The following is a 12,588-nucleotide window of genomic DNA, read 5'->3' on the forward strand; positions in this document are numbered from 1 at the left end:
CCGGGACAAACTGTGCTTCGTTCACCATGGAAACAGTTGCTTACGGTTGCATTACCACAGCTGGAAGAGGGAGGGGAGGCAGGAGCACGCTTGTGCGTATGACACACAACTATGACGTCGGGTTCTGTCTATCCTGGGTCTGTTTAACTACCAGCCATGGTAGTGAAGAAAGACACCTCCCTATACTTCTGAGTGCCAGATGCTAGAGGCCAATGGGGGATAGCTAGGAAATGTCCTGGTCTACTGAATTGCTGCTTTGAGCTGATGTCATAGAATCATAGAATAGCAGAGTTGGAAGGGGCCTACAAGGCCATCGAGTCCAACCCCCTGCTCAATGCAGGAATCCACCCTAAGGCATCCCTGACAGATGGCTGTCCAGCTGCCTCTTGAAGGCCTCTAGTGTGGGAGAGCCCACAACCTCACCAGGGAACTGATTCCATTGTCGTACTGCTCTAACAGTCAGGAAGTTTTTCCTGATGTCCAGCTGGAATCTGGCTTCCCGTAACTTGAGCCCGTTATTCCGTGTCCTGCACTCTGGGAGGATCGAGAAGAGATCCTTGACAACCAGTTATGGTTGTCAAGCAGGAGAGAGAGAAAAAAAATCCAAAGCCTGCACTTCACTTAAATCCACACATGTACACTTAGACAACAGGTAATTCAGATCAGTCCCAGAATGCTATTCCATATGCAGCTGACCTAGATTACAGCACATATGTCGTTCTTCGGTACCCACCTGTCTCTTCTAGTAACACAACAAAGATCCTCCTAGCCTGAAGTCTGTCCGCCCTAATAAAACGACACACACATTCCTCCTGCTTATGCAGATCAGCGGTTCCTTCCTATGCGTGAGCCAAGACATGGGCAGATGGGAGTGAGTAGCTGAAGTGTGTAACGGCGGGATTCCTGCCACAGCCTCTGCGGCTAAAAGAGTGCCTTGTCCGTGTCTCGCTCAGAAGGGCGGAAGGAGAGCCAATGCGACTGGGCCTTCAGCCCTTGCTGGGACAAAAACGAGTCGCCAACCAACACCACCCAGCATCCACCTTCTACAGCTTAGGTGTCACTCCCAATGACTGCAGGGGACCTCGGCGCATGAATGAAGCTACAAGGCCAAGCTGATGGTGTACAAGGTTTACTGAGGAGGAGGCTTGGGGAAAGGGGATTCAGTCCTCATTATCAGTGTGCTGCTGTTCGTAAGAGTCCAGGCAGAACTTGGTCCCAGCAACCAGCGAGACAGCCAGCATGGCTGTGGCAACCCAGGGTGGTTCTGCCAGGTGGTTGGTGGAGGGGTTCAGCCTGCAAGGAAGGGGTGAAAAGAAAAGAAAAGAGGCGTGGATGAGCAGTGGAGCTTCTGCACGCAGGTCCTCCTTTGTAGTGGCTTCATTCAAGTGCAACTGCGAACGAGGCTGGCTGGGGGATGCTGAGAGTTGTAGGACTTAGTTCTATCTAAACATGCATAGGATCACACCCCAAATTTGCCTACATTTACATATGAGAGTAAAATCAAACTTGGGTAAATTGTATTATTACATTTAAATCTTCCCAATTAATAGCGGGCAGCTTGGTTTTTAGTCACTCTAACCCAGCCTTCCTCAACCTGGGGCGCTCCAGATGTGTTGGACTACAACTCCCAGAATGCCCCAGCCAGCTGGCTGGGGCATTCTGGGAGATGCAGTCCAACACATCTGGAGCGCCCCAGGTTGAGGAAGGCTGCTCTTAACCGATTCATGGGTGAGATGCTGCAGCCTTTCCTGCAAAGGCAACATACAGCGGTTCAACACGATGGTAAGCCAAGATTCTTGGAAGCGCAGCTCACTGTGACTGGACAGAAATGGTTGGTTTAGCATGTCATCCAAGCTGGAGATCCTGGCTTATCGCTCCCAAATTACCCAAGATTTGTAAGGCAAGAAGAACCGTTGTTTATGACACTGCCTTGTGAAGGATGTAACAAGCCAAAATCCTTGGTTTGGACAACAGACAGAACAATGTCTACTTTGTTTAGCTGTTGATGAAAATGGGCTCTACATGCACCAGCATACAGCTTGTTCACAGGAAGCCAGGATTCCCTCAAATTCCGGTTTACATTCTGTGCAAACGTAGCCACAGGCTTAATTCCCATAACAACTGGAGATCGCTTCCACAGAAGCTGCCTTGAGTACAGGTCCCCAAAGCCTTGACAATGAGATATTCTGAATTGAATTGCTATACATTTCATCATTTTCTTGCCAAATACGTTAGGGTGCTGAACGTTTTAAGCACTCTGGTTCTTCCCCACGGACCTTATATGTGTGCTCGTATCTACGAGGGATCAAACAATTCTCAGCATTTCTCCTCAAACGACAATTCCCAAGATTCTTCAGGGGAAGTCATGACACTTAAGTTGGTATAGAACATTTGTTGTGCCGACGCCACCCCTATTCGTTTTGTGCCTGGCTGTTCAGGATTTGCACTCGAGGCCTCCATCCACTCACCAAGCCATGACGTTCCTTGGCAACTTCCTCTGAGCCTGGTGTTTGCAGTAGCACTTCCTGGGACAAGAATCCGCTACCTGGAAAGCCGGCCACTGGCGGGCAGGTGATCGGTCGGCCTCTCGGTCTTGCTCAGGGCTGACCTGGGTGGACCTTGCATCCTCGTTCAGGCCAGCTGGTTTCTCCAGAGAAAGGGACGTCTCCTGGACATACAGTTATCTGTTTACTCAAGACATTGATACACTGCTTTGCCTATGCTCAAGGCAGCTTACAGAGACCAGGTCACTTTTACTTTTCACATCCTGCTTTTCTATTAAAATAATAACCAAGGTGGCTTACAATAAAAAAGGGAAATATGATCTAATACACTATAAAATAAAACTATACAGCAGAGGTTCTCAAACGGGGGGGGGGGGGCTGTCCGCTCCATTCAGGTGGCCGACAGAAATGTTGAGCAGCAGTCAGGAATGTCGGCACTTTGCTCAACACTTCATTTATTGTTTCTAATGACAGAGATCTAGGCTGTTTTGCTTATCGGACAGTCCAAGAAGGACCTGGCTTAAGGCCTGGTGTTTTCATAATGCTGCACTGGTGCTGCCTACTCATTTTCCCCTTAAAAATTACTAATTAAACAGATCGTTCTCAGTGGCTGAGCCTAGGGACAATCATTTTCATAATATTTATTTTATTTATTGCATTTATATCCCGCCTTTTTTCCTCCAAGGAACCAAAAGCAGCATACCTAATCTTCCTCTTCTCCGTTTAACCTCACAATAACAACCCTGCGAGGTAGGTTGGGCTGAGAGTCTGTGACTGGCCCAAAGTCACCCAGTGAGCTTCCATGGCCAAGTGTGGACTAGAAACCAGATCCCCAGACTCCCAGTCCAACACTTTAGCCACTGCACCACACTGGCTCAATAGTTCTGATTATTTCAGAACTAAAGGTTTTTTTACATTTTAAAACACGAGTGAAGCCTTGTTTTGTAGAACCAAATGTGCTTATTAAGTGATCTGCTGAGACCCCCAGCAATCATCAAGTGAGTGCAAAAACTGAGAACCCTTTTTATACAATGTTAAATGAAAACAATAAAACATCTATAATAAAATAGGGGCAAGAATGCTAAAACTTCATCCAGAAAATCACAAAAATGGCAGGTTAGTGGTTAAAGAAAACCCAAATAATTCTAAAAACGATTTTGCCAACTGTGGAAAAAAAACAGGGCAGAGAGAGCTTGGTTACACTCAGCATGGAGTTCCACAGATGCAGCAGCACCATGAAGAAGAACCTGTCTGTTGTCTCCTGTCCACCTGATTGCATGTTTGGACCTCCCAGGCCAATCTCATGGACTGGGCAGAGTCATAGGGTTGCAGGCATAGCCCACTCCCAAGCTATTTAGACAGCCTACAGACAACCGTAGGATTTTTCAGGTTTGGGGAACTGAGGTTGGAACTAGGGCTCTGACCTCGGAGCCCAGAAGCCATGTTCTTCGCCCCTTCCTAGCCATTGCAGTTTGTCTCCACGTTGGTGACATTTTGTGCTCAGAAACAGTGCGTAGACATGGAGAAAAGGGGGCAGCCCCGGGGGAGGGAAGAAGACCTCAGAAACCGCTTCTTTACACGGCTGCCTTTGGGGATCCCGGCCTTCTTCCTTACCTCTTTCTCAAGCTGCAGCTAAACAGGCTAAATTGCCCATCTAGCCAAAAATGCAGGGCACCGGAGTACGGAGGCGAGGATTGCCTCCATGCTTTGGGCGCACCCTGCATTGGACAGGGAAGGCTGTCTACTATCTGCACAGCATTGCACCCTTAAAGGCCAATACCAGCACTTTAAACCGAGCCCAGAAATAAACAGGCCGCCAATGAAGATGAAATAAGGTCAGCCTTACGCACTCTGAAATTTGGAAGCCAAATAAGCCTTTACCCACATCAATTCCTGAACTGATTTTCAAGCACTGGTTCGTCAACTCCAGAGTTTCCCTGGGATCAGGAGACAGGAATGAAAGGGAAGAGTTGGGCCGTAGCTCCGTGGTGAAGCCCCTACTTTGCAGGCAGAAGTTCCTGGGTTCAGTCCCCAGCTTCTCTAGCAAACCATCCCGCCCGAAACCCTGAAGAGCAGCTGCCAGTCAGTGTCGGCGGTACTGGGCTAGCTGGACCAAGGGTCTGGCTCAGTATAAGCCAGGTTCCTAGGACTTCTCCCACCAGCTTCATATAGATGTTAAATAGCATGGAAGCCGGAGTGGAGACTTGTGACACCCACCAAGCCAGCCTTCCTCAACCTGGGGCACTCCAGATGTGTTGGACTACAACTCCCAGAATGCCCCATGCCTCTGGCTGGGGCATTCTGGGAGATGCAGTCCAACACATCTGGAGCGCCCCAGGTTGAGGAAGGCTGCACCAAGCCAATGGCCACAGGGTGGATCGGTGGTCTCCTGGCACTGCCCATTTCGGATCAACCCAAAAGAAGTAGTGGAATTACTGCAAAAAGTCCCCCCCCAATCCCATCAAGGCATCATGGCCACAGAAAGATCCAGGAGGATTCAAAGAGTCTTGCTAACCCCGTCAGCCTCCCACCGTACGTCACGCAACAGGTTGACCTATGCTGTTCCTGGAACCAGGTCTGAAACCAGACTGAAAATAATCCCTCGCAAAAGAACAAGTCAAAAGCATTGGGTAGTAGTAGTAGCAGCAATAATCAACAAAATAAACTAAACGCAGCCAAACGAACAAGACTCACCAAAGGCTCGCCAAAATAAAAAGGCCTCGCCACCTTTTCGAAAGGCGGGAAGAGAGAAACACCCTCTAACCTCAGTGGGGAGGTCATTCCATAACCCCGGGGCCATTGCTTCTGCCCCTTGCCTTTGGGCGCTTTCACTTTGGGCTGCCCCGAAGCTTTGAGTTTCTCTTTCGACTTGGGCGCAGCAGGGCCTTGCTTCCGCACCTTTGGCCTCGTTTGAGCCATAGCCGGCACCTTCTGGTCTACAACCATCCCCGTAGGAGCACACAGCGAGACAGAGAAGGCAGGTCTGGCCACCTGTGGCTTCTCCCTGGGCGAATGTGGAACGGGGCCTAGCAGTGGTTCCGGAGGTTGCTCTTCCTTTGGGAGAGACTGGGCACTGGCCGGTGGCGAGAGGTTGCCCTGAGCGGCACTGGATGGAACGGACTTAACGGGAGTCGTTGCTTTTGCACCCTCTTCAAGGCCCTGCGGCCTCCTTCTCGGACTCTGGGGAGACTCATCAGCTTCCGTTGCCGTCTCCTGCTCCATCAAGAGGGTCCCGGTGGGTTGAGTGGATCCCCCTGCTTCGGGCTCTTCATCATCAGCCCTGGGTGGGTCAACGGGGTCCTTGTCCCCTTCCTCAGCCGCCACGGTGGCCTCGTTCAGGGGCATCTGACTCTCGTCGTGTACAAACCAATCGCATTTCGGGTCGTTCCCCAAGAAGGCGACGACTTGGGACGCGGCACTCCCAAACTTGGGTAACTTTCGGCCCTGCCCTTTGCGGCGCTGAGGGTACGGGGTGGGAGGCCGAGGCCTTTGCCACTCGGGCCGTTTCGTGTTGCCGGTGGACAGCTCCTCGAAGAAAGTGACCACTTGCTGACCGGCCGTGTGGGGGGCAAGCTCTTTCTTGGGGGGGACTTTCTTGAAGTGCTCCAGAAACAACTGGCTGAGGGAAGAGAGCTCCTCCGGGTTGCTCCTCTCCAGCCCTTTGAACGACGACGGGAGCTTCTTGCCCGCCGCGGTGAGATGATGCAGGGCTTTGGGTAGCACCGGGGCACTGGCGGGGGGCTTCTTCTGAGGGCACTGCTTCAAGACGTCGGCGTAGGAGACGCCTGAGGAAATGACACTGGGCTTTTGCTTTACGGCCTTGATGCTGGGCGGCCACTGCCCCGGCTGGATGGTCACTTTGTACAGGAAGTTGAGGCCTTTCTCCAGCAGGTCCTGCATCATCTCTGAACTGACGGCCTCAGCTCCCAGGGCCTCGCTCTTGCCTCCGGTCATCACGTCGCTCCCTGAGATTTGAGGCTTTTCCACGGGGCCAGTTGAGGCCCCCACACATTCCCCAGGCAGCTGGGAAGTGACGGCCGGGCCCTTGGAGTCGCCGTCACTCCCGGGCACGCTGTCCCGTTGGCCGCATCGCTCTTTCTCCCTCTGACCACCTGCCCACGACACCAGGGCCTTCTTCATGTCCGGCGGAGCCACGCAGTTGCAGAGGGCCGGCCTGCTGGCGTTTCCCTCACTCGGAGGCAGAGGGCCTGCCAAGGCGGCCTCGGTCATCTTGGGAGGCTCGGTGCTGTGTGCCAAACTCGCTGCCTGTTTCTTGGCGGGAGGCAGAGATTCCGGCAGCCCCCCCTCGTGGTCTGAAGAGCCCTTAGCGCTCGCTTTGATGTGCTGGGTCCAACACACCTCCGTTTCCGCCACGTCCTTGAGGGCCTCTGTCCCTGGGACCGGTTCCACCAATTTCTCTGGCTGCAGCAGTGGCCCACCCGCGTTCTTGGCAGGGTGCACATTCTCTGGCTTGCCCTTCCCGTTAGTTGATACTCTTTTGGCGCTCAAGTCTCTGGGGTCATGGGCGGCCGCCTGGGGAGACCTCAGAGCCACCTTCAGCCCTCTGGGCTCCTCGTGGAGAACAGGTCCAGCGCTCTGGAGGTCAGCCCTGCTCAGACAAGCCAGTCCCCGTTTTTCTGCCCCTGGGTCCTTATCGCACAGGCTGGCCTCCTTCATCCCACCACTGGCCGAGTTCTGGGCCCACATGGTGGACAGGTTGAGTTTGGATTTTTTGGAATGGTTTTTCCCCATCTCTACGGCTCCTGCCTGCCTGTCCCCTCCTCCTGGCTCGCCGCTCAGAGGCTGACTGGCGCCTCTTTGGTCAGGGTCCTGAGGACCGGGGGGCCGGCTCCCCAGTTCATGTTTAGCACCACTCGGGCCCCGATCCGGCTTGCTCTTGTCCGGGTTGGCTTTCGCCTCCTCGTTTTTGGCAGTCTCTGATTCTTGTGTTGATTCTGATTGGACATTGCCCATTATATACAGTCATCCTAGGCATAAAAGGATGGAGCGTGAGGAGAATAGAAGCAGGAAAGCGTTACAGCCGGGAAGATACACGGGCAGGTAAATGTGGGCGCAGAAAGCAGCACCAACTGGCCAGAGAATTCATCTTGCTCGGAGAAGGCCGTGGGCTACTTGTACCAGCCACCGTCAACTCTACATCTAAAACACGGGTTGAAAGGGCAGGTTCCTGGGTTCAAATCCAAAACCCATGGAGAAGGTGGGGGACTAGCATGTTGGCGTGTGGGCAGGGCTGGGCAGGGCGGGGGGCAGTGGGGGCAGTTGGCATGGGCCTATGATTTTGAGGGGGCCTACTCTGAGTCCCCCTGGGCAAAGTTGCTTGATTTTTCTGTAGTTGATGATGAATTTGCCCAAAGAAAAGCACATAAAGCATTTCTGAACGTGAAGAAATGATGTCTTATATACATCTTGAATAAAAATGCTTGCCATTACCTTTTTTATAAATCGTTCTTGTTCATATGTATTTAGAACTGATTAAAAAATACTTAATGAGCCGTTTGAAATGGGGCCTACATTTCCCATCCGGCCCGGGCCTATTCCCAGCTTTCTCTGGCCCTGCGTGTGGGTACAGCTGGGAGGTCAAAACTCCTCCTTTCTCTTCACAGCTTTGGAGGGGGAATGGAAGCTAACAGTGACCGCTCTTCGGAAGAGTTGGCCAATGCGTGGCGTGTGCTTTCATTGGCCCCGCTCCTGTGCTCTTAACAGTAGCTGGATACTCCCTACACGTCTGCATTTCAGCCCGCTGTGAAAGCGCGGGAACAGGGAGGCCAAATAATCCTACCCTTTGCCGGCCTCACAGAAAACAAGAATGGTCTCCGGAAGGTTGAATTGGAACCACTTCTTCCCTATTTCCTCTGTGCAGGCAAGCAGTAAGGCTTAATAGTTACAGTGGATGACGCTAGGGATGGGGGTCAGGGGGAGGTAACTCGATAGGTAAGAGCCAAGATACTTGAGTTCTCTGTGTGTACAGTGGCGGAGCCTTGGGGGGGGTGGCACCCTTTTTAATGTCACTTCTCAGTGAACAAGTTGTCTCCCTCACACTCACACACTGAACTTTTCCCCATACTATCCCACTTTATGGGGTTTTGTTTTTTAAAAGTGCTCCCCCCCACACCCCGCTTGCAAACAGTGGCTGAGTTCAGACGACATGCCTTCCTGGATCCTATCCTACTCACTGAGTTAAAAATAATAATAATCACACACACACCTCTTTGGATCCAACCGAGTTTAAAAAATTGGGGGCATTTCTCCTTTCTGAATCCCTCCTAACTGGATCTTAATGAGATTTCTTTTCATGCTGGTCCCCTTTTGATCTTTCCTTGGCTGGATCTTGCCGACTATAAACAACAAAAAAGTGCCTCTTTGGGTCCCTCCCCATTGGAGCCTATTAAAAATACAAACATAAGAACATCAGAAGAGCCCTGCTGGATCAGACCAAGGGTCCGTCTAGTCCAGTTCACACAGTGGCCAACCTGCCATCGGCCAGGGATGAACAAGCAGGACATGGTGCAACAGCACCCTCCTACCCATGTTCCCCAGCAACTGGTGCACACAGGCTTATTGCCTCGAATACTGGAGATAGCACACAACTATCAGGGCTAGTAGCCATGGATAGCCTTTGCCTCCAGGAATTTATCCAACCCCCTTTTAAAGCCATCCGAGTTTGTGGCCATCACTACATCCTGTGGTAGTGAGTTCCATAATTTAACTCTGCGCTGTGTGAAGAAGTCCTTCCTTTTATTTGTCCACTAATCAATTTCATGGGATGACCCCATTGGGTTCTAGTATTTTGAGAGAAGGAGAAAAATGTCTCCCTGTCTACATTCTCCAGCCCAGGCATAATTTTGTCCACCTCTATCATGTGTCCCCTCAGCCTCCTTTTTTCCAAGCTAAACAATCCCATTTTCCTCCTCCCTCCCAATCCCCTTTCCTTTTATGTCATGTCTTTTAGATTATAAGCCTGTGGGTAGGGATTGTCAAGAAATACTTTTGTAAGCCGCCGTGAGAGCCTTTTTTGGCTGAATGGCGGCATAAAAATCCTTAAATAAATAAATTAATATAAATAAATGTAACATTCCCTCGTAGGGGAGATGCTCCAGCCCCTTCATCATTTTAGTTTCCCTTTTCTGCACTTTTTTCCAGCTCTATAATGTCCTTTTTTTTAGGTGTGGTGACCAGAACTGTACACGGTACTCTAAGTATGGTCGCACCATAGATTTGTATAAGGGCAGTATGATGCCGGCTGTTTTATTCTCAATTCCTTTTCTTATAATGCCTAAACATAGCCTTTGCCTTCTTTACAGGGGCCGCACCCTGGGTAGACATTTCCATCGACCTGTCCATCACAATCCCAAGATCTCTCTCTTGCTTTAATATCCCTCTTGCTTTACTCCTTCCTCTCTGGATCCTACTCACTAAGTTTTAAAAAAAAAGAAAGAAGAGGAAGTTCCTCTCCCCACCTGACCTACACACCTTTCCCAGGTGTGCCCCTCCCCCCAGGACTGGGCTCCTCCCCCTTGCTCCTTTCGGCACCGCCTCCTCCTCCTCCTCCAAATTGCGTTCCCTCCCACTCACCGCCTGGCTATGCGGCTACTCCCGGACGGAGCTTGGGGAGGGGAACGAGTGGGCGGAGCCGCAACGGATATAACGGACGCCCCGCCCACTTCAACCCCCCCCCCGCCCCGCGTTGGCCGTGGAGGGGGCTGGCCCTGTCCGGGGAGGGTTGACCCACGAGCCTAGCTAGACACGGTAGCTCCCAAGTCCGTGTGCTGCAGCTCTTGGAAGGGGGCGCAAAAAGGGGGACACCTATATTTTGGGGCGGGGGTGTTTGTGTATGATGAACAATTAGGGATTTAAACAAACAACTTCTTAGGTTATCAATTGTAGCCTATCCTGATGCGCTCCAGACGTGTTGGACTACAATTCCCATGATCCACCTGGGAGATTGTTTTGTTTATTTATTGCATTTCTATTTATTTATTGCATTTGTAGCTTTGGCTCTTGGGCGGCATAAAAATGTAATAAATAAATCCCAGCGGTGGCCAGGAGTGCATTTGCACAGTTAAAAGCTAGTGCGCCAGCTGCGCCTGTTCCTAGAGATGTCGGACCTGGCCACGGTGACACGTGCCTTAGTTACATCCCAATTGGATCACTGTAACGCGCTCTACGTGGGGCTGCCTTTGAAGAGTGTTCGGAAACTCCAGCTGGTTCAAAGAGCTTCAGCCAGATTGTTGACCAGGGCTGGTTACAGGGAGCAGAGAACCCCCCTGTTAAAACAGCTCCACTGGCTTCCAGTCTGTTTCCAGGCACAATTCAAAGTGTTGGTTATGACCTATAAAGCCCTATATGGCTCAGGTCCAGGTTATCTGAAAGCCCATATTCTCCCTTATGAGCCTGCCCGTGCTTTGAGATCTTCTGGAGAAGCCCTTCTTTCAGTCCCACCATCTTCACAGGCGTGCTTGGTGGGAACATGGGAGAGGGCCTTCTCGGTGGCTGCTCCGGTGCTCTGGAACTCTCTTCCCGGGGAAGCTAGACTGGCTCCCTTCTTGATGGGCTTTCGGAAGCAGGCTAAAACTTTTTTGTTCCAACAGGCCTTTGGAGAGTAATTTGGTCCTCCATCTATGTTAATGTCTTATAATTTTGTTGTGTATTTTAAACGTTTATGGTTTTGTTCCCCCCATCCCAATGTATGTTCTAAACTTTGTAAGGCCGCCTTGAGGCCCAGCATTGGGCAAAAGGCGGGATACAAATAAATATAATGATTTTTTTTTCCCCCTTCAAGGAACCCAAGGCGGCGTACGTAATCCTCCTCCTCCTCTCCATGTTATCCTCACAACAACCCAGTGAGGTAGGTTGGGCTGAGAGTCTGTGACTGGCCCAAAGTCACCCAGTGGATGGGAGTTGCATTATTTATTTATTATTTGATACATTGATTGATTGATTGATTGATACATTTATATCACAACTTTCCTCCAAGGAAGGCCAAGGTGGTGGACATGATCCTCCTCTTCTCCAGTTTATTCTCACAGCAACCCTCGGTATGTAAAACAGTTTCTGCTATTTATTTCTGTTGTTGTTGTTGTTATTATTATTATTATTATTATTATTATTATTATTATTATTATATCCTGGCCTTTTCCTTCTTCTAAGGAGGCTCACATAGCCTCTTCCTCTCCGTTTTATCCTCCCAACAACCCTGTGATGTAGGCCCAGTCGCCCAATGAACTTCACAGTCGCATGGGGAATTGAACCCGGATCTCTCAGTCCAGCACTCCACACTACTGTGTAACCCAGTCTTCTTCAACCTGATGCCCTCCAGCATTCCTGACCATGCTGGCTGGGGCTCATGGGAGTTGAAGTCCAAAGCATCTGAAGGAGGCTGGCCTAGTCAATCAAACCAATGGTTAAACTTAAATGCATTGGTTAAAACTGATTTAAGCTTTCCTCAGTGGTGGGAAGGCCACAGGAGTATACGAATGCAATAGGACAGATGTTGGAACCCGTGCTGTTTCTGGACTCCCAAGAGTTCTCCTGAGCATCTCCCGTAGATCATTCACCTGTGGAACTCCTTGCCCCAAGATGTTGCGAACGCTGTGATGAAAGGGAATTGCCGTGCTGGGCAAGACCAAGGGTTCATCTAGTCCTGGGGCGGAGAATCTCTGTCAGTCAGACCAAGGGCCAAATTCAATTCCAGAGAAGTTCTTATAGCCCAAATACCAGAATATTGTAGTTTAAAACTCTTGTGGTTTAAAACTAAGCCGAAATCTTCTTTCCTAGCAACCGCCTCGTTTTAACATTCCTGCTCAAGTCTAGGCCAAATCCAGGGTTTCCCAGAAAGCCATGCCCCGTTCACCCAGCCACCAACAGCTTGGAAGTTTCTCAGCTTTAGTCCAGTTTTTCCTCATTCTAAAGCAGAATTTTCCTCATTTGCAAAGCATTCAGCCCTATGAAAGCTGAATTGAAGGTCTGATTGTTGTTATTATTATTATTTATTATTATTATTATTATTATTATTATTATTATTATTATTATTATTATTTAAATTTCCTGCCATTTCCCCAGTAAG

This window comes from Elgaria multicarinata, chromosome 13 (genome assembly GCF_023053635.1).
Source record: "Elgaria multicarinata webbii isolate HBS135686 ecotype San Diego chromosome 13, rElgMul1.1.pri, whole genome shotgun sequence".
Classification (NCBI taxonomy): domain Eukaryota; kingdom Metazoa; phylum Chordata; class Lepidosauria; order Squamata; family Anguidae; genus Elgaria; species Elgaria multicarinata.